Here is a 20,000-nt window from a genome sequence, read left to right on the forward strand (position 1 = left end):
AGGAAAATGTAACAAAGTGGTTGTGAAGAAAAGTTTTCAACACTTTCTGTCGACAGTACATAGTACATACTGCAAACATATATATTTATAAGTATTAATTAAAGATCTATAAGTTTCTGCCGTTGTTACGTCAAAGGTAATTGAGCTGATATTAAATATTAGATATCTATATTTATATGAATACAAACATACGCATAAATGTATCCTATAAATTTGCATAAAAATTAAGCCAGACTTACATTCAATCATTAAAGTTGAGCAACGTTAGTCTGCTTTATTACACACACACATAAACATACGCACACATACGTATATATATATATATATATATAAATGTGTGTGTGTATGTGTGGGGAGTGTTTATGCAAATATGTATATATAAAAACATTCACAAACTCATATATGTACTATAATATATATATATATATATATGTATATATATACATTTATATATGTATATATATAAACAAGTATATATACATATATATACATACAAGCATACATATATATATATATATATATATACATATATATATAGCTATATTAGTCTTTCAAACATAAAAGACAAGAAATACTGAACTTAATCAGTATTTAACCCGGTAGCCAACAAGAAATTCAGACACCTTCGGCACATGAGCCCGTTTAGCATCCATGGGCCCATATTATGGGGTATAGCAACCTAACCTTATAAATACTCGTTGAAAACCTAATGGAGACTTTCTAGTCCATCCTTTAAGGGGATAAGCACGCATCATATATATATATATATATATACATACATATATATATACATACATATATATACATATATATATATATATATATATATGTATATATATATATATATCATCTGAAGATGCAAGTCCACTGCAAGAAAAAGGCCTCAGGCATGTCCTATATATATATATATATATATACATATATAATATAATTTTATATATATATACATATATATAATATATATATTCATATGTGTATAATATATACATATATATATATATATATATATAGAGAGAGAGAGAGAGAGAGAGAGAGAGAGAGTTCGGGTACAATACACGAGGCAATCCGTTATACTGAGACATGCACGGAATATTTCAAAAGCTTCGTACCCCGGCACGGAGATGTCAGTCACTCAGCCTTTGCCGCTGCCAGTTACTTATGGTGATACTAAGCTCTAAATATTTACAGACATGCAATATCCACGCGTGGATCAATGAAAAATTTCAACTAGCTTAGGTGACACAACGTATTTTGAATATACGCACAGTCGTACAAATACGCTCACACAAAAAAAAAAAAATATATATATATATATATATATATACATATACATATATATATGCATATACATACATATATACATATATATATATATATATATATGCATGTACACACACACATATACATATATATATATATATATATATGTATGTATATGTGTATATATATATAATCATATATATATATATATATATATATTATATATTATATACATATTATATATATTATATATATAACAGATAATACTGACATTGAATAATTTACATATATATCTTATGAAGAATATCTGTATAATGCACGTAAATACAATCACTCCTCGTTACAGCTTAAACAATGAGAATATAAACATCTTTAAAGAAAAAGTACACCATAAAGGAAGATTTATTATAATTCGCAGACTGAAACTAAGTTATCCTACAAAATAGAATTCTCTCCAATTCTTATTCATGATCTTCGATTCGGATCATTTCTTATGCAGTAATAATATCGCATTGCACCGAAAATCTAATTTCAACCACTGACAAATGCATCCATTTATCAGGTAGCAAACTCTAGAATGTAATATAGAACCAATAAAAAGTATAATAGACTAATTCAAAAAAAGATAAAAGATAGTTGGCCAGAGGAATTTGCTTGAAGAAAACATAAGGACTGAAATCACTACATTGTGATTTATAGGAAACTGAAATCACAAAATTGCGATTTCTAGGAAACTGAAACCACAATATTGCGATTTCTAGGAAACTGAAACCACAATATTGCGATTTCTGGGAAAAAAAAAAAAGGAAATCACTATACTGCGATTTCTAGAAGAAAAACCGAAATCCCTGTACTGCGAATAACTTTACTAAGAGTTCTAGAAAGAAACTGAAATCACTATATTAAGTGTTCTAGAAAAACTGAAATCACTATACTGCGATTCAAAAAAAAAAAAAACTGAAATCACTATATTGCGATTTCTAGAAAAACTGAAATCACTATATTGCGATTTCTAGAAAAACTGAAATCACTATACTGCTATTTTCAGAAATAAAACTGAATTCGCTATACTGCGATTTTCTGAAGAAAACTGAAATCCCTATAATACGATTTCTAGAAAAACTTAGATCACTATTTACGATTTTCAGAAATATAACATCGGTTTCCGGTTGTGGCCGGAGAGAGAGAGAGAGAGAGAGAGAGAGAGAGAGAGAGAGAGTCGTGGAGATATGTAAAATACGTGAAAATTTGGTTCCGGTTAAGGGGAGTTGTGGATGTCAGGTGACGGAGCACACGGTATGATAGCATGAAATGCCTCGTCTATTTGCATTCTCATTTAAATATTCTACATCGTTGTATATAACGGAAAAAATTTTTACTGCGAAGTTGTTTAGATTCGATATCAGTCAAGAGAGAGAGGTGAGCATTATAACACTTTTGAAAACGAGGTCTTTAATAAGGACAACAAAAATTGATGTATCAATAATGAACTTGAGTTGACGTAACTTTAACCTCGACTAGAATACTTGAAATATAAAAAAAAAAAAAAAAAAAAAAAAAAAAAAAAACGTAAGAAAATAAATGAAAAGTAAATGAAAAGCAAATATAAAAACACTATTATTATTATTATTATTATTATTATTATTATTATTATTATTATTATTATTATTATCACTTGCCAAGCCACAGCCCTAGTTGGAAAAGCAGATTGCTTTAATCCTGAGGGCTCCAACAGGGGAAAACAGCCCCGTGAGGAAAACAAATACGGAAACTACAAAAGAAGTAATTAACAATTAGGATGAAATATTTTAAGAAAAGTAATAACATTAAAACAAATCTTTCATACATAAACCATAAAAACTTGAAAAAAAAGAAACTAGAGGAAGATAAATTATATAGAATAGTGTGTCCCGAGTGCACCATCAAACAAGAGAACCCTAACCCAAGACAGAGAAAGACCATGGAACAGAGGCTATGGCACTATCCAAGACTAGAGAACAATGGGTTGATTTTGGAATGTCCTTCTCCTAGAAGAGATGCTTACCATAGCTAGAGTCTCTTCTATCCTTACCAAGAGGAAAGTAGTCACTGAACAATTAAATTAGATTGCAGTAGTTAACCCCTTGAGGGAGGAAGAATTGTTTGGTAATCTCAGTAATGTCAAGTGTATGAGGACAAACGAGAATATGTAAAGAATAGGGCAGGCTATTCGGTGTATGTGTAGGCTAAAGGAAAATGTGCCGTAACCAGAGAGAAGGATCCAATGTATTATTGTCTGGCCAGTCAAGGGACCCAATTACTCTCTAGCGGTAGCATCTCAACGGGTGGCTGGTAACAAATTTCCAAGGAGCATCTAAGATGTGAATATCCAAAGGCTTCACACAGCAAAAACTTGCTGCCGTAAATGGTGACTGACATATACTGTACATATTAACATGTATTGAATAAATACTAGTTGGTCATTCCATGATGTTTCTAGAGGTGTAAAGAAAATGAACAATATGAAGTCAACATTAAAATAAATCATCTTGAAACAATAATTTGCCATTATTAGACCAAACTCTCTTCACTTTCATACAGTAATTTAAAAAAAAATCCTTATAAAGGAAAATTTTCATTCTCCCTTTTTATAACCATTTGATAGAAAAGTTAATGACTATCTAATTTACCAAAAATATCAAAACCATAAAGTTTAAAACCTGACTTATTTAAATATGAATTTCGTAGCAGTCTCCCTTTATATATATATATATATATATATACAGTATATATATAATATATATATATACACACATATATATATGTATATATATATATATATATATGTATATATATATATATATATATATGTATATATATCTCGGTGACGCTTAGCGGCATTGCCAGATGTATAACTCGGGTAGGTGGAAGATGAGTAGCCATACCCTGGTGAGAGGAAGTGCTCAGAGAGTTGAGTGTGTGTGCATATACTGTATATCTAAATATCTCGCCATCATCCTTGAAGGGTCGCTTACGCTAGTATATAAATAAAGACTTACAGGAATCAAAACCAAAATAAACTTTTTTTTTATATGACAGTTACAGTCAAATAAACATAGCCTATAACTCCTAGACGAACAACTACTTCGTGGGGAAACCCATCACCTACTGCATTGCCGAGAGAGAGAGAGAGAGAGAGAGAGAGAGAGAGAAAACCATGAACAGGATCGGCGTCGCTAGGTCTACTCAAAAATAAAATTTCCTGAAAGAGAGAGAGAGAGAGAGAGAGGAGAGAGAGAGAGGAGAGAGAGAGAGAGAGAGAGAGACCATGAACAGGAAAGGCGTCGCTAGGTCTACTCATAAATAGAATTTCATGAGAGAGAGAGAGAGAGAGAGAGAGAGAGAGAGTGGTGTAACTTGAACATAACTCGATAAATATTCTCTAAAATGCATTTTAAAAAACATTTTGAGAGAGAGAGAGAGAGAGAGAGAGAGAGAGAGAGAGATCTGTCTCAGTTGTGCATCTCTCCGACAAGCAGGACATCTGTAAAAAGGAGGCTAGGCTATAAAAGATCCCAGAGTAAAAGACTGAAATCATTTCACTCAGATTCATAACATGCGACAACCACTTCACAAAGAAAAGGATAAAAGAGCAATAACCTTTGAGAAGAAATCGCCATAAACTACATATAGCCAACACTGTTTATAGATACATAGAAATCATATTGGCATTATTATCTCGTCGAGAAATTAGTTACTTTTATTAAGATGAATCCCATATTAATCCTATTATTCTCAGATAAAGCCTTATAACAAAAGTTTCAATTTTAAGTCAGGCTAAGACAAAGATAAAATTATCAGTTTTAAGTAAGACCTACTTCCTATGGAAGGTATAATAATTCTTATAGTTTGCTCTCTCAAAAAACTTTTTATACGATGCTAAAGATAGATGCTTGTGTTGAAATACATATATACACACAAATAAACTGAGTGAGTGTCTAAGTAAAAACACTATGGGAGAATCTTTTATATGCCTCATCCATCCAGAAGGGATGAATTTCCATAAAAATGGATAGGAATGAAGTCAATATAAACCAATCAAGTTTTGTTATCAATTTCAACTAGAACTGCACAAGTGAGAAACTTAAACCTAAATCATCATCATCTTTTCACCTTTATTGATCTCACTGTAATGCAACGTCGGTCGCTCAAGTCTATTTTTCCCCATCCATTTTTATTCTTGCATTTTCTTCCCCCAACCCCGTCCCACCTAGCCCATATCCTTCCTACCCACATCTACTCATCTGATATGATGAAATGACTTTCGAGGTCCTGTAGAGAGTATTGTTCCTCTGCTGTATAGGACCAGAAAACAACCCTTAAAGTAAAACTAAGTAGCTGACGCACCACGCTCCTCCTCACCATCATTGGCATGTCCTTGGCTCTCTTGACTAGTTACACCTTCTTTCTTCATATTATATGGCCATAGTATCTTAGACAAGCTTCCCTAGCCTTCTCATTTACATTACATATACCACACATCTTATATCATCTTGAATCTCCTTCCTTTCCAGTAGTGATATTCTAGGAATCCAGCTCGCCATCCTCCTCTCGCTTGTTTCCAGCAGTCCCTCCTCTTCCTCGTATGTGCCCAAGTTCTTCCCCATATAATAGTAAGGCCATGATAACTCTCTTATAGATATATAAACTTAATTCTTAATTTAGTGATTTGATTATTACGACGCCTGAAAAGCTCTTTATCGGGGCAAAAGAAAAACAACTGAAATGTGGATGGAAAACACCGTAGAATTAACGATATGACGATAGTACCGTGATCTCATTTTGTTTTGTTTATAGAATATGGACTATATGGCAGCAGTGGGGCCAGGGAGACAATTCAGCACAAAGATGCAACTAGAAATAAACCTCACAGTTTCCCTATAAAGTGAAAGTTGATATGATGGACAGCAAGATTGAAAAAAGAGAGTGGGAACGGAGGTAAATCAAAATACTAAAAGTGAGTGCTTACAATGCGTCACTCTAAGTGCACTGATGGCATTATTCCTTACATAGGGAATATAATTTCGTCGAAGTCGTCGTCGTCGTACAGACTTTACGACGTTTACAACGCTTCCAAATGGCGCAAATCTCTGCCAGTTCTTTCCTCAGACATCCTCTACAATATTTTTAACGCTACCAGAATGCTAAAATTACTGGCTCAACACCACATGCACTTTACCGCATTGAAATGTATGGCTGTGGTCTTACAGATTAAATATAACTCGAATAATAATAATAATAATAATAATAATAATAATAATAATAATAATAATAATAATAATAATAATAATAATAATAATAATAATAATAATATGAAAATTATAAAAATAAACTTGGTTCGAATGAATAATCTTCCCCGGAACAGCTCATGCGTTTAATAAATATATCCTAAGACCCATAACTTAATCGTAAAATGCAAAACTATTTCCACAATCTACAGTGTAATCTTAAATCCTTGATCAAAAAGCTCTCTGCTTTGAATGATAATATATCAACTACAAAATAACCCCTTCCTCGTAAAATCATCGTTATTCACCGCGTGGGTGATCTTTCTTCAAAAGATGAAAGGTCTACGTCTATATGTAGAAGGAATAGCAAAATTTCACACAAAGACATTTGATATTTTTCTTTTTCCTATTGAATTAAGACTTTTGAGAAATCTGGGAAAAAAATATCTATATAAGGTTTTATTTTTTCTCTCGACTTGTTTACACGAATGCCAATTGGGTAAACAACTTATGTCATTTCCTTCCTTGATCGAACAAAGCGGAAAAAAAGTGATGGAGGAATGGAAAGTGAATGACACGATTTATAAAGAAACAAACCGTGTGAAACTAGAGGGGCAATCAGTAAAGCGCAGACCTCCACCGCTGAAGCTAGCTTATTTCTCGACCTTCTGCTCGACCTTGACATTTGCCCTTGACCTTCCAAAATTTAATCATTTCTAGCTTTTAACATATCGGTTAATCCATGTAAGTTTCATTACTCTACGATTAAAATTATGGCCAAGAAGCAGTTCACAAACAGACACACACACAAACAAGGTTTTACATAACGTCCTTCCAACTTCGTTGGCAGAGGTAATAATAAAAAAAAACTGGTGGAGTAAATTCCAAAAGAGATTCCTTACTCACACCAAACATGATTTCACTAAATAAGAAATATAATAACGTTGCTTCAAAGCACAAGGTTCTCACATTCACAAATTTACAGTTCCGTAAATATCAAAAACGAGTGGCCAGAATAATAAACTTGAATATTCAATAGGAGATTTAACATTGAACACGAGACACCTAACACTAATGCATAATCAGTCTACATTATTCACAATTCTTCAGGTCTAGTATATAAAAATTTCTCGACTTGAATCTTATTCCCTGGAAAATCAATTTAGAATTTGATACCATATAGAGAGGAAATTACGTTATTTCCATTAAAGTCTATTCGCATTGCTTAATATAATTTTAAAGGCATAATGCTAAGTATATTATATATATACAAACGCACATAAATATATATATATATATATATATATATATACATATATATATATATATATATGTGTGTGTGTGTGTGTGTGTGTGTGAGTCTGTGTGGGACGTTGCAGACACATTCGACTATTTCATCCGATGAAAACACTGCATATGATGCGCAGTTCAAGACGACAGCACAAATCGAAGCCTGCTGCCTAAAAGGAATAAATGCATGCATATATACTCACTGCAGTTCATTAATAACAGAATTCTATACATGACCAAACATCTGAGGAGACGGTGAAGAGGAAAGAAAAAGATTTATTGGAACGGAAAAAAAAAAAACAAATAAAGCAGAAGAGTACGGAAAAGGGTAGAGAGGGGATGAAAAGGGGAAATTGAAGAGGACCAGAATGAAAGAGAATTGGAGAAAAGTTCCAACAGAAAAGAAGAAAAAGGGGAGAGGATATTTATAAAGTGAACGTGGGATGGGGAATGAAGGGAAAAGAAATAAGGTAAAATGTAGCCATGAGTTAATACAAATTCGGGTTGACTAAAGAAAGAAATTAGTTGAAGATCTTGCGTAGTGAATGGTCTGAATGAGAAGAATGTATTAGGAGAATATATAGAAATAAACAATTGATTTCTTGAAGTTCAAATTCCTTATATACATGCATTTGAATATACTCTCTCTCTCTCTCTCTCTCTCTCTCCTCTCTCCTCTCTCTCTTTATATATATATATATATATATACATATACATATACATATTCGTATACATATATAAATGTATATATATATACATACATATTTTATATACACATATATGTATATGTGTATGTATATATATATATATATACATATATTCATATATATACATATATATATATATATATATACATATATATATATATACATATATATACATATATTCATATATATATATATATATATATACATACACAAACATATATATACATTGTGTATATATATATATATATATATACACATATATATACATATATATATATATAAATATATACATACACAAACATATATATACATTGTATATATATATATATATATACAAACATATATATACATTTTATACACACACACACACACACATATATATATATATATATACATATATATGTGTATATATATGTATGTATGTGTGTGCGTGTGTGTGCGTGCTTGTGTGTGTGCATAAATTGATATGCGTGACTGTGTTTGTACGCATATAGGTATCGACGTTGAACTGAATTAATTGCATTGTAATTATGAATTCGGACATCATGGCTCTGAGCTAGGGATTGGGAGACGAATTCAAGGCCAAGTCAATAAAGGGAAAAACCCACAGTTGAACTATGAAGTCAAAGATTAGAGGTTCAATAACACAATAGAAGAAAGCTAAAGCAGAAGATGGAAAGAGAGAGAATGTGTGTGTGTGTGTGTGTAGCTTTGTATGCGTGTTTACATATATAGAAATATGGTTATATGGGAAGGTAACGAAAGGGGAATGTTAATGCTTCAAAGTGTTGAGTCCAATTGCATAAACTATCAGTCTGGAAAAGCGATGAAAAAAATGTTAGAAACAGCGGTGACAAAACTTTATATACGTATTTCCCCCCTCTACTAGGCATTACGAATAGTTGAAAAAAGGGTTTTTAGAACTACATTTTTGTTAAAATCTCCTTTTATTTTCTAAAATCAAATGAGTTTCACAGGTTACGTGACAAAGAACTATTGACATTGTTACTAACTTACTGCTACATAGCACAAAATTTATCACCCTAAATATTTTATCTTTAATTCTTAAATAATTTAAACGTAAAAGTGGCAAAATGCTTGGTATTAAGAAATGTATGAGACAAGTACCTTTGAGTTATTAATGGTGTTTAGTATAGTAGAGAAATCTATCCAGCAAAATAAACTCCGTATTTAACAAGCAAAAATTATCTATAAGAGTTGGCTAACCTTATTATGTGGAACAAAATTTATAGTCAGGCTTAAAGGATTTTCCACTTTTTATCGTCTATGTCTGTTAGTTAAAATGTCAAAAGTAAAGCGAGCCATTAACTGGATCTTCCTTTTTCTAAAAACAAAAAAAAAAATAGTTTTTATAGCGTTACCAGAACAATAGTAATAATTTAAAAAAAAAAAAAACGTTCACGATTTTTCAGGGAAAGTTAACACAAAATCCCCTAACTCGTGTACTAATTTTGACTAGACGAAACCTGGATAACAATATATATATATATATATATATAGAGAGAGAGAGAGAGAGAGAGAGAGAGAGAGAGAGATAGATAGATAGATAGATAGATAGATAGATAGATATATATTTATATTAATATATATATATATATTTATATATAGATATATATAAATATAGATATATATAAATATATATATATATATATATATATATTTATATATATACATATATATATATATTTATATAGATATATATACATACATACACACACACACATATATATATATATATATATGCATATATATATATATATATATATATTTATATATATATATATATATATATATTATAGAAGTCTGTTCCCGGAAAAATGTTAATTCAAAGTCCACATTATTTATAAAATTATAAGGTGTATAATCATAGATAAATTTGCAGGTTGATGAAAAAAAAAACATTTTCTTCTATATATCCATAAAATAATAAATTCTATTTATCCTAAGCTAAAAGTGATAAGACTCACTAAACTTGAATTAGATGAGATCTTTATATTAAATAAAAAAAAAAAAAAAAAAAAAAAAACTATCCTTACTTGACCCTATACATTCTATGCACGAACAAAAATCATGCGACAGTTTACTTACAGTAGCGGACGTTTAGCTCCCATTAGTAATGGAAAAATATGTACCCAGCCATTCAATATGTCTGGTCGACACACACACACACACACACACAATCCTTACCAAAGAAAACGAACGAAGTCAAATCACAAGAGTTCGGGGGACTATCCACGAAAGAGGATTGTAAAAGCAGCAAGCTCACTGTTCTATCTTCTTTCTCTTCCTCTCTTTTTGTTAAAGTTTTTATAGTTTATATAGGTGATACTCACTTTATGTTGTTACATTTCTTTAAATTATTTTATTTTCCTTTCCTCACTGGGATATTTTCCCTGTTGGAGCCCCTGGACTTATAGCATCCTGCTTTTCCAACTAGGGTTATAACTTAGCAAGTAATAATAATAATAATAATAATAATAATAATAATAATAATAATAATAATAATAATAATAATAATAATAATAATAATAATAATAATAAACATAAAGGGAGAGATAAATTGGGGTGGAAATACGAACTATTTTCCATCACAAACAAATATACGACCTACTTTATTCTACATAAACAAACTCTAAACTTTTGAAGAACGGAATCAGGTGGAAATTAATCCACCCAATAGTTTTTCTTTAAAGCAACTGTAAAACTGATAAGTATGATTTTGGAGCTAATCTAATTCCACGAAAGATATGAATCAGCTAGAGCTATATTTACAACCGTGATAAGATGGCGCAGTACACTGTTAAAAAAAAAAAAAGTAATTTTAATAGGAAATTCTCCGTAACAATATATTGTTCTCAGCCGTATTTCAGTAAAATACATGCGACCGTAATTTTACCCTACTTTGTTATTATCTTTTACAGGTTGGTGACTGTAATATCACTCCTTTACGTAAATATATCCGTTTCTAAAGTGGTGAATGCTGACAACATTTATTTCAGGATTTTTACCGTTGTTTTTGTGGCAATCATTTTAACAGTGTACCTTGAACCAAGCAGCCAAATGTTCTAGTCTAAAATTCAGTTTCTCTCTCTCTCTCTCTCTCTCTCTCTCTCTCTCCTCTCTCTCAGTATATAAGAAACAAAGGCTTACGTAATTAAGGACCATGACCTACCGCATAGGCAAAGGTCAAAGAGTGTTTAATTCCCGGGTTTTGACATAATCTTTCTGTAGAGGATAGACCCTAATGGAATATCGCCGCGTTTGTTAATGTATGCGAGTTGAAATGGACGGCAAATCCCCTGTATTCAGCATAATAGGATGTTCCGTTGCTTTCATGTCCTGCAGTACACAGGAGCATGGCCACAGCACAAAGGACTTCTAGATTATAACTCATTTGTTGACGTTTGAATAAAGTTAAGAGCTAGGACTGTAAGGCCTTTTAAATAGGAGACTCTACTGCGATAAAATTGTAAATAAATAATCTCTATTTGAGGAGTTTCTTAAGAGGGTACTCAACGATTTAACGAATTCAATTAGCCAGAATCAAACCCTTTTGACGGCTGAGACTCTGCAATATCCACTGAAAATCGTTGTTTCTCTTCACCAATTTTTTTTCCTTAAAAGAGAAAAAAAAAGAGATAAAGATAGAATTGCGTTGTTACAACAAGAGAAGATCAATAAATAAACCCGGCTTATTCTTTCTCATTCCTCCCGACTCCGTCCAAAGCAATCACCACCGGGCGACTTCATTGATCTAGCATTCACTAACCCGCCCCCCACGCACACACTCACCTAACCCATTCACCCTCATCTCCCATTCCTCCCCTCCCAAAGCTAGAACACCCAGCCCGGTGCCCGGGTTCCGACAGACCAGCTACTCAGTCTCTCGTCCGAGATAACATTGAGATCTCTCCATTTTCTATTTGTTCATCTTATTCTCTGCTATATTACCTGTGATGCAACAGCCAAGGCCAGCGTTTGTGCGTCTGCACTGGAAGGGGTCTTCTGTTGGTGACCTGCTTTCTCTATTCTAGGTGTTATACCCTTTAACCTATATAGATGGAAATTATAGCCTTTTTTAACTTGAAATTGGGGGAGCGTGTGACATTACCAGCAGAGTTAAAGTAAAGCTAAACTTAGATCATTCAAAAGTATCTCTGCTACACAAAGGGATAATTTTGAGAATATAAAATTGTGTTTTATTTACATGTTTCCAGCATTTTGAACGGATTTTTACTTCCCACTCAATACCTTCTCTTCCTTTTAATACATTTTTCTTCTTTTATTATGACTTCTACAACCCATGAATACGGAAGTCCTAAGAGGGTTAAAGAAACACAAATTTCTTCCAAAAATCTACTCTTTTAAGAATCACGTAAAATTGAAACCATTTCAATGAATGAACTTGTCGAGATAAAGTAAGTATTATCGGTCTTTCGGACATTTTTTGCTGTATACTTAATTGATGCAAAGCCTCAACAGTGTATGTTTGTGTATTAGTATGTCTATGTTTGTTATAATTCTTTCATGAATGGTTATGCACACGCAATGTCAGTATTTGTGTGTATTTATACATACATATGCGTAGATACTAGTATCTTTATATTGCAGTTGTAAAATAAAACTGTATTAATGCGAGGTTCTGATAATTTGGAATGCATGTACAGTAGGCTGTTGTTCTCAAGAGGTACGGTCATGAATTGCTGAGTGCCACGAGCAATTGCAAACATTACAATGAATGAACTTGCGAGATAAAGTAAGCATTATCGGCCTTTCGGGACATTTTTTTTGGCGGTATCCTTGATACAAAGCCTTCTTTCCCTTCGTGGTAAATCTAATCCTGCTATGGACTCTGATCATGAAGGGTATCGCGAATGGATGAAAATGATGGAACCAAAGTCGATAACATCGTGCACAGATTTCTAACATCTAAACAGATTTCAACGCTTTAACTAGATCCCATTAAAGGAGATATTGCAGACAAAGGACAATCCAACATCAGTCAAACTCTCCAGAACGCCCTATACAAAATATATACAGGAATACATATATATATATATATATATATATTTGTGTGTGTGTGTGTGTGTGTGTGCGCGCGCGAATGCTATCCATCTATTGTCTTTAATCCATATCTGCAAATAACAAACTCATGTACTGTACGTCAATTTCATCATTCAAAAGAGAATACGAATTTATGCTAAGCACAACCCAGATCAAATATACTGTATCTCTTCATTGCGTGTATCCCGGTGTTATAACCAGAAAATAGAGTTTTAGACGACAGGAAAAAAAATGGGCAAGGAAATACAAGGTTACGGAAAATGCTCTTCCTAGGCTTTCATTGTTGAAACAATTTATGCGTGATTTCTTAAACAATTTTAGTACGAATGAGAATATGGTGTTCCAAAGAGATATTATGGATGTAATGGCACGATACATAGATGGTCCAATCGCGTGCAACAGTTCCTCAGAGAATGTCTGGGAAAAAAAAAAAACACGCACCCCCTTCGAAGCCAAGAGGGATTCCTGGAGCCTATAGGTGAAATGAACCTGGAGCGATTATAAAATTAGAGTAATTGGAAAATCTAAATCATTTTGAATCTTTTCTAAAGATAAATTATATATGGATAACTTATAAACAAAGAATTACTAAAAAAATACATAATATACATAATTTTGAAAATATTTTCCACAGATTATGTGTAATCTTGGGTTGAAACCCATCACACGTTATCAGTAAGTATCAAGTAATATATATATATATATATATATATGAATATATATATATATATATATATATGAAAATATATATATATATATATATATATATATAAAAACTGCTAGAGGTAAATAACGGCGGGAAATAATGTTGAGAATCAACACACCCTAATAAACGGGAAGCACAGAAGAACCAACAATAAAGAGGTGAATGAACCAATATCGTTTGGAGAGCCTCTGTGGCTCTGCGGAGGCTTCGGCGGATGTGAATGAAGCCAGACCTAAAGATAGAGTTCTTTCTCTTTCTGTACACTGTTAAAAAAACAGTAATATTAATTGGAAATTCTTCGTATAAACATACGGTTTTCAACCGTATTTCAGTAGAATACAGGCTACCGTAATTTTACCTTACTTTTTTATTATCTTTTACGGGTTGGTGACCGTAATATCAGTCCTTTACGTCAATATGTCCGTTTTTAAAACGGTAAAAATCCTGGAATAAATGTTGCAAAAATTTTTTTAACAGTGTAGGTCTTTGGAATGAAGCGGTACCTCGTTTCTCTTCTCGCGGCTGGACACTTAACAGCTATAGGGAGAATGGACGTCAGTGGCTCCCTCTTCTCTGAAATTAATTCACTTCCGGCTTTCAGCAGGTACTAATGGGAAGACGGTGCAAAACACACGTCCTATCCCTTGAGTGTTCAAGTGCCTTGAGTATATATAAACAAACATTATATACTGTATATACATATATGTACATGCATTCATAAGAATACATATATAAACTCACACACACATGTTGGTGCTGGTTTAGTATGTGGTCTACCTTTTTTTTATTCTGGTTTAATATGTGGCCTACCTTTTTTATTCTGGTATAGTATGTGGCATACCTGGCTTGAATGTGTCCTACCTCAGTGATAGTATTTATAGAGATATAAGAAATACAGTTCAGTCATAAAATGTCTTAGAATTTTTAAACAAACTTAATTAAATTTTCAATTATTGAACATTTCTTTGATATCCTCAAGAATGCATCTAAATAAGTCGCTATCAGCTCCCTTTGAATATCGCCAGTAGTATTCATCAAGCTGCCATTGGAAGTGATGAATAGGAACTCCGCGCCTTTTCTTCATTGAGTTGAATTTGCTTTTAAGCCAAGATCTTTCAATTCTTTGCGTATGAGCACCAGTAACAGGGTCAACGTAATGGTGCTGATGGTTAACAGTTTGATGTTCAAATCCTAAATGCTGAAGTTGGCCATAAGCAGGCCAGCCGTCGGAGTGAATTACTGAACCAACTTCACTCCACCTCCCTTTGGATTATTAGTATTAACGTTTCTTTGTAAAGACTTGAGGGTTCGAGATGACAGCCCATAGACGAGTAATGCTTTATCTGACCTGTGGGGACGGCAAAGTAGCAAGGTGACTGACCGACCGTGAACAGGTAAAAAAATGCGGGGCATTTGTTTTTTTACAGTTAACATTACAACAAATATGAAAGCCCACGCTTGAAGTATGATAATGAAATGTATACAGAAATGAAGGATAGATGATTCTGCGCCGGACTGAATAAATATGTACAGAAAAATATTTACTAAGATGATAATATTGCTGCAAGCGTTGTAGACGTTTTCCTTACATTTCCATAAAGGGAAAAGGGTAATTATAAACAGTTACTTAATAAACCAGCAATTCCGTAATTACTTTACCACCTAAATTTTCACTTCCATAGACGGTAACAAGTTAATATAAACAATGACTTACTAAACCAGCAATTCCGTAATTAATTGATACCATCTACCATATATATATATATATATATATATGAGTATGTGTGTATGTGTATACTGTATATTGCTTTTCAAGGTAGGCCACATACTAAAACAGAGATAGAATTTCGTAGGCCATATTCGGAAGATAGGCCACATACTAAACCGGCACACACACACACACACACACACACATATATATATATATATATATATATTTATATATATATATATATATATATTGATGATTTCTACGCCTTTCCAAGAATCATGAATCAAAATGTTACCGCGAAGGCCCTCTTTAGAGTCTTTACAGCGAGTACTTCTTAGTGTCTATAGCCATCTTAACCTATAATACCTGCCTTGGTGATGAGGGACCGTGCCGCCACTGTTGGACTAAAGGAGGTGTGCGCGAGCGTAGCCAGAAAATGTTCATGTTCACAGTACCACGACACTCCGAAGACAGACGTTTGCTGGCTTACAGGTATCAAGGAGACATTCACCAAAATTACGTCAAAAATGTCCAATAAGGAACAACATCCCTTAAAGATCTAACAAATGGAACCGAGATAGTTCACAGGGAAAGCAACTACGTCCGACTAATAATAACTGAAGCTGTGAGACTCGCCCTCCAAAAGCCAATCTTAAACCTTCAATAGGGATCAAATTACTTTGTCCCATCAAGCAGAAGACAGCCACACACAAACATAGGGAACGATAGAACGCGCTGCCCTTCGATGTCCAAGATCCCACACCCTTCCACAAGGTCGTCACCTCCAAGAGAGAACCAAGCAACGGAAATACTGGTACCGTATATCCCTAGGACCTACTTGACCCTGAATACAGTGTGACCAGGATAACCTGACCTGCACAGACGGTAGACTCTGTTCTAATTGTATTACATAGCCTATGTGGTGTACATGTACAAGTGTGCACGTGTGTTGATTTGCATTGACATTTTTTTAGTCCGTTTTCTCGTTATAAGCTTTAAAATATATAAGAAATATTGAAATACTTATTATTTTTCTTGTTTGCTTTCAAATACAGCTAAATCAATTTATCGCAATTTTAGCTAAATCCGTGAATATAAGTAGAATTGTAAAACTAACGTAAATATATCTGCAGTCGATTGATAAAATTATAATTTTGACGTAACATTTACTTTAAAAATCTTAAAAATATTACATTTTGGTAAGAAATTCTGTTTTAAGCCTCTCTCTCTCTCTCTCTCTCTCTCTCTCTCTCTCTCTCTCTCCTCGCAATAATACCATGAGTTGTTGAAAGAGTGACTAAGCTTACCTGGCTCTAAAATGCTTCTCTGGCTGATGAACGATGGATGACGAGAAAGTCCATGTAATTCTGAAAATTAGAAGGAAATATCAAAACATTGAACCCTGTATAATAAATAATATAATATGAAAACAGAAAGGGATAAAAAAAATTAAATTGCATGAAAAATATGAAAATGAAAAGCTGAATCAAATCTATTGTTTGTTCAACATAGTTATCGTAACCTCGTCCGATAGCTGTAATTAATGATGCCGTGCTTGGGTAACAACAGATTAATCCACTACGACAAAAACAACAGCAACAACAATAACAACAACAACATGGCTCCATAAAATATTGCCGCTTATGATCTGTGAAAAAGCTACAATGTTTGAAACGTCTTTCTTATTGACACATCCAACACTTTTTTTTTTTTTTTAAACAAAAATGTATCTACCTGACTGTGACCGAAATATCACAATCTCCTCCTACGCCAATTGACGCAAAGGGCCTCGATTAGATTTCGTCAGTCGTCTCTGTCTTGAGCTTTTGATTCAAAATATATAAACAGTGAATTTAGCTACCTGGCATTGATCAGAAAACGAGCTATCACATGAGCATCAATAATCAACCATTGTAATTAGTAATTAAAAGAAATATATTTTTAAATCTCTTACGCATGTGTGCTAGACTAGCATAACTAACAGACATATCTAATTTATCTATCCATTTTGTATAGCAGGTTTGTGATTTGTGTAAAAATAACAATCTAAATGTTTAATATACTTGTGCCGAGTCACACATGCTCTCATGCCTTTGTCTAGATGAAGAATATTACGTAATAAGTTCGCTACTTTGTTACAGTTATGTATCAATGTTAAAGTAATTTCAGTTACTCCAAACACCAATTCCCTGGCATAAGACTAAAACAATGGCATCTCCTGAACTATTTATAACTTTAATACAGTTTATAATCATGCCATTATTCAACAGAATACATATTCATTAATTAGCTACCTTGTAACTTGTCTTGGAGAGCTCACACTGTTCCAGTTGCAGAATTTCTAAACAAATCTTGTTTCCTTGTTTATATAAAGGTCGTATATTCTTTCGTCTTTCTCTTTAAAGTTTTATGTTGCAATTATTTTTTTCAGTTAGAAGTATCGCTCTTATATTTTTGGTGCTTCTGTTCTCTTTCTCGAGCGATATAAAAAATCCATTACAGTAGATCGATGTACTTACTCTTCCTCCCAGTTCCATTCGCTAGATTAAGCAGGTAGGCCTATTTAGATTTCCTATTTACAAAGGCGTAGAGACAGGGAGAAATAGTTAACAGACGCTGAAAAGTAATAAAAAAGACAAAATTTTCAACAGTGATGAAGAGAGAATACATAACACTCGATATAACCACGAATGGTCTCTACCATCTTTGAGTCACTCGCCAATCAGATCGAGTTTTAATTAAATACTTTCCTTTTGTAACTGTCACACGGGGGCACTGAATGTGGTCATTGCTTAATTGGAACAGCAATCCTTTAGTATCTATCTATCAATAAATTCACCAGCTACTGGAGAGCGAATTTCATGAACGAAATCAAGCAAGGAAGGAGTGGTATTCCACAAATAAGTAGAATTTTATCAAAGGCCTCAGACATGTCTTTATTTATGTCTAGGGTTTAGCTAGTTTACATTCACCAGCTGGCTAGTGCGGACTGGTGATGATGGGAGACTTTTGTCTGATCACTCACAGCAAACCAGCCTAGTATAAGTGTCCCTGACTAGTACAGCTTTGGTGATCATGGCGATACACAAACCCTTTCACCACATTAAGATACCACCACTCAGAAACGATGTATATATATATATATATATATATATGCAAGAAATAAAGCATTTTGTTTACCAGCAAACATGGAATATCTCAGGAGGTTGGGCTCAAGATAAATAGAAGAAAGACAGAGATGGTGCGAACGGAATATGCAATGGAAAATAAAATATCATTGGAAGGAGAAAGAATTAATGAGGTGGAATCATTTAAATATTTAGGAACTATGATAGCTAATACAGGATCTTTAGAAGTTGAGTTTAATGAAAGACTGAAAAAAGTAAATTAAACAATGGCTAGGTTAAGTAAAATTTGGAAATCAAATCACCTAATTTCACATATAAAAATCAGGCTATATATCAGTTTAGTGAGATAATTGACAGAACAGGTTTATAAATGAAACTATAAGAAAGATTACTCGAGTGCCGTATGTGGACGAGATCTGGGTGAGGGGTAGATGGAGATGGTTTGGGCATGCTCTTCGTACTTCCCAAGAGAGATTAGTTCACCGAACTTTCAACTGGGCTCACAAGGCACTAGAAGATTTGGAAGATCCCGGCCTACATGGCTGAAGACTACAAAGCGTGAAGTAAATGATGCAGTATTGATTTAAAAGATTAAGATAGAGACGACTGGCGAAATCTAACCGAGGCCTTTTGCGTCAATAGACGTAGGAAGAGATGATGATGATGATGATGATGATGACATATTATATATACATACATACATATATATATATATATATATATACACGCATATATATATATATATATTTATATATATATATATATGCATATATATATCTGTATGTATTTTTATGTATACATATCTATATATACATATATATTTCATACATATAGATATAAACATAT

The sequence above is a fragment of the Palaemon carinicauda genome, chromosome 4, assembly GCF_036898095.1.
Source record: "Palaemon carinicauda isolate YSFRI2023 chromosome 4, ASM3689809v2, whole genome shotgun sequence".
In the NCBI taxonomy this organism is placed as follows: Eukaryota; Metazoa; Arthropoda; class Malacostraca; order Decapoda; family Palaemonidae; genus Palaemon; species Palaemon carinicauda.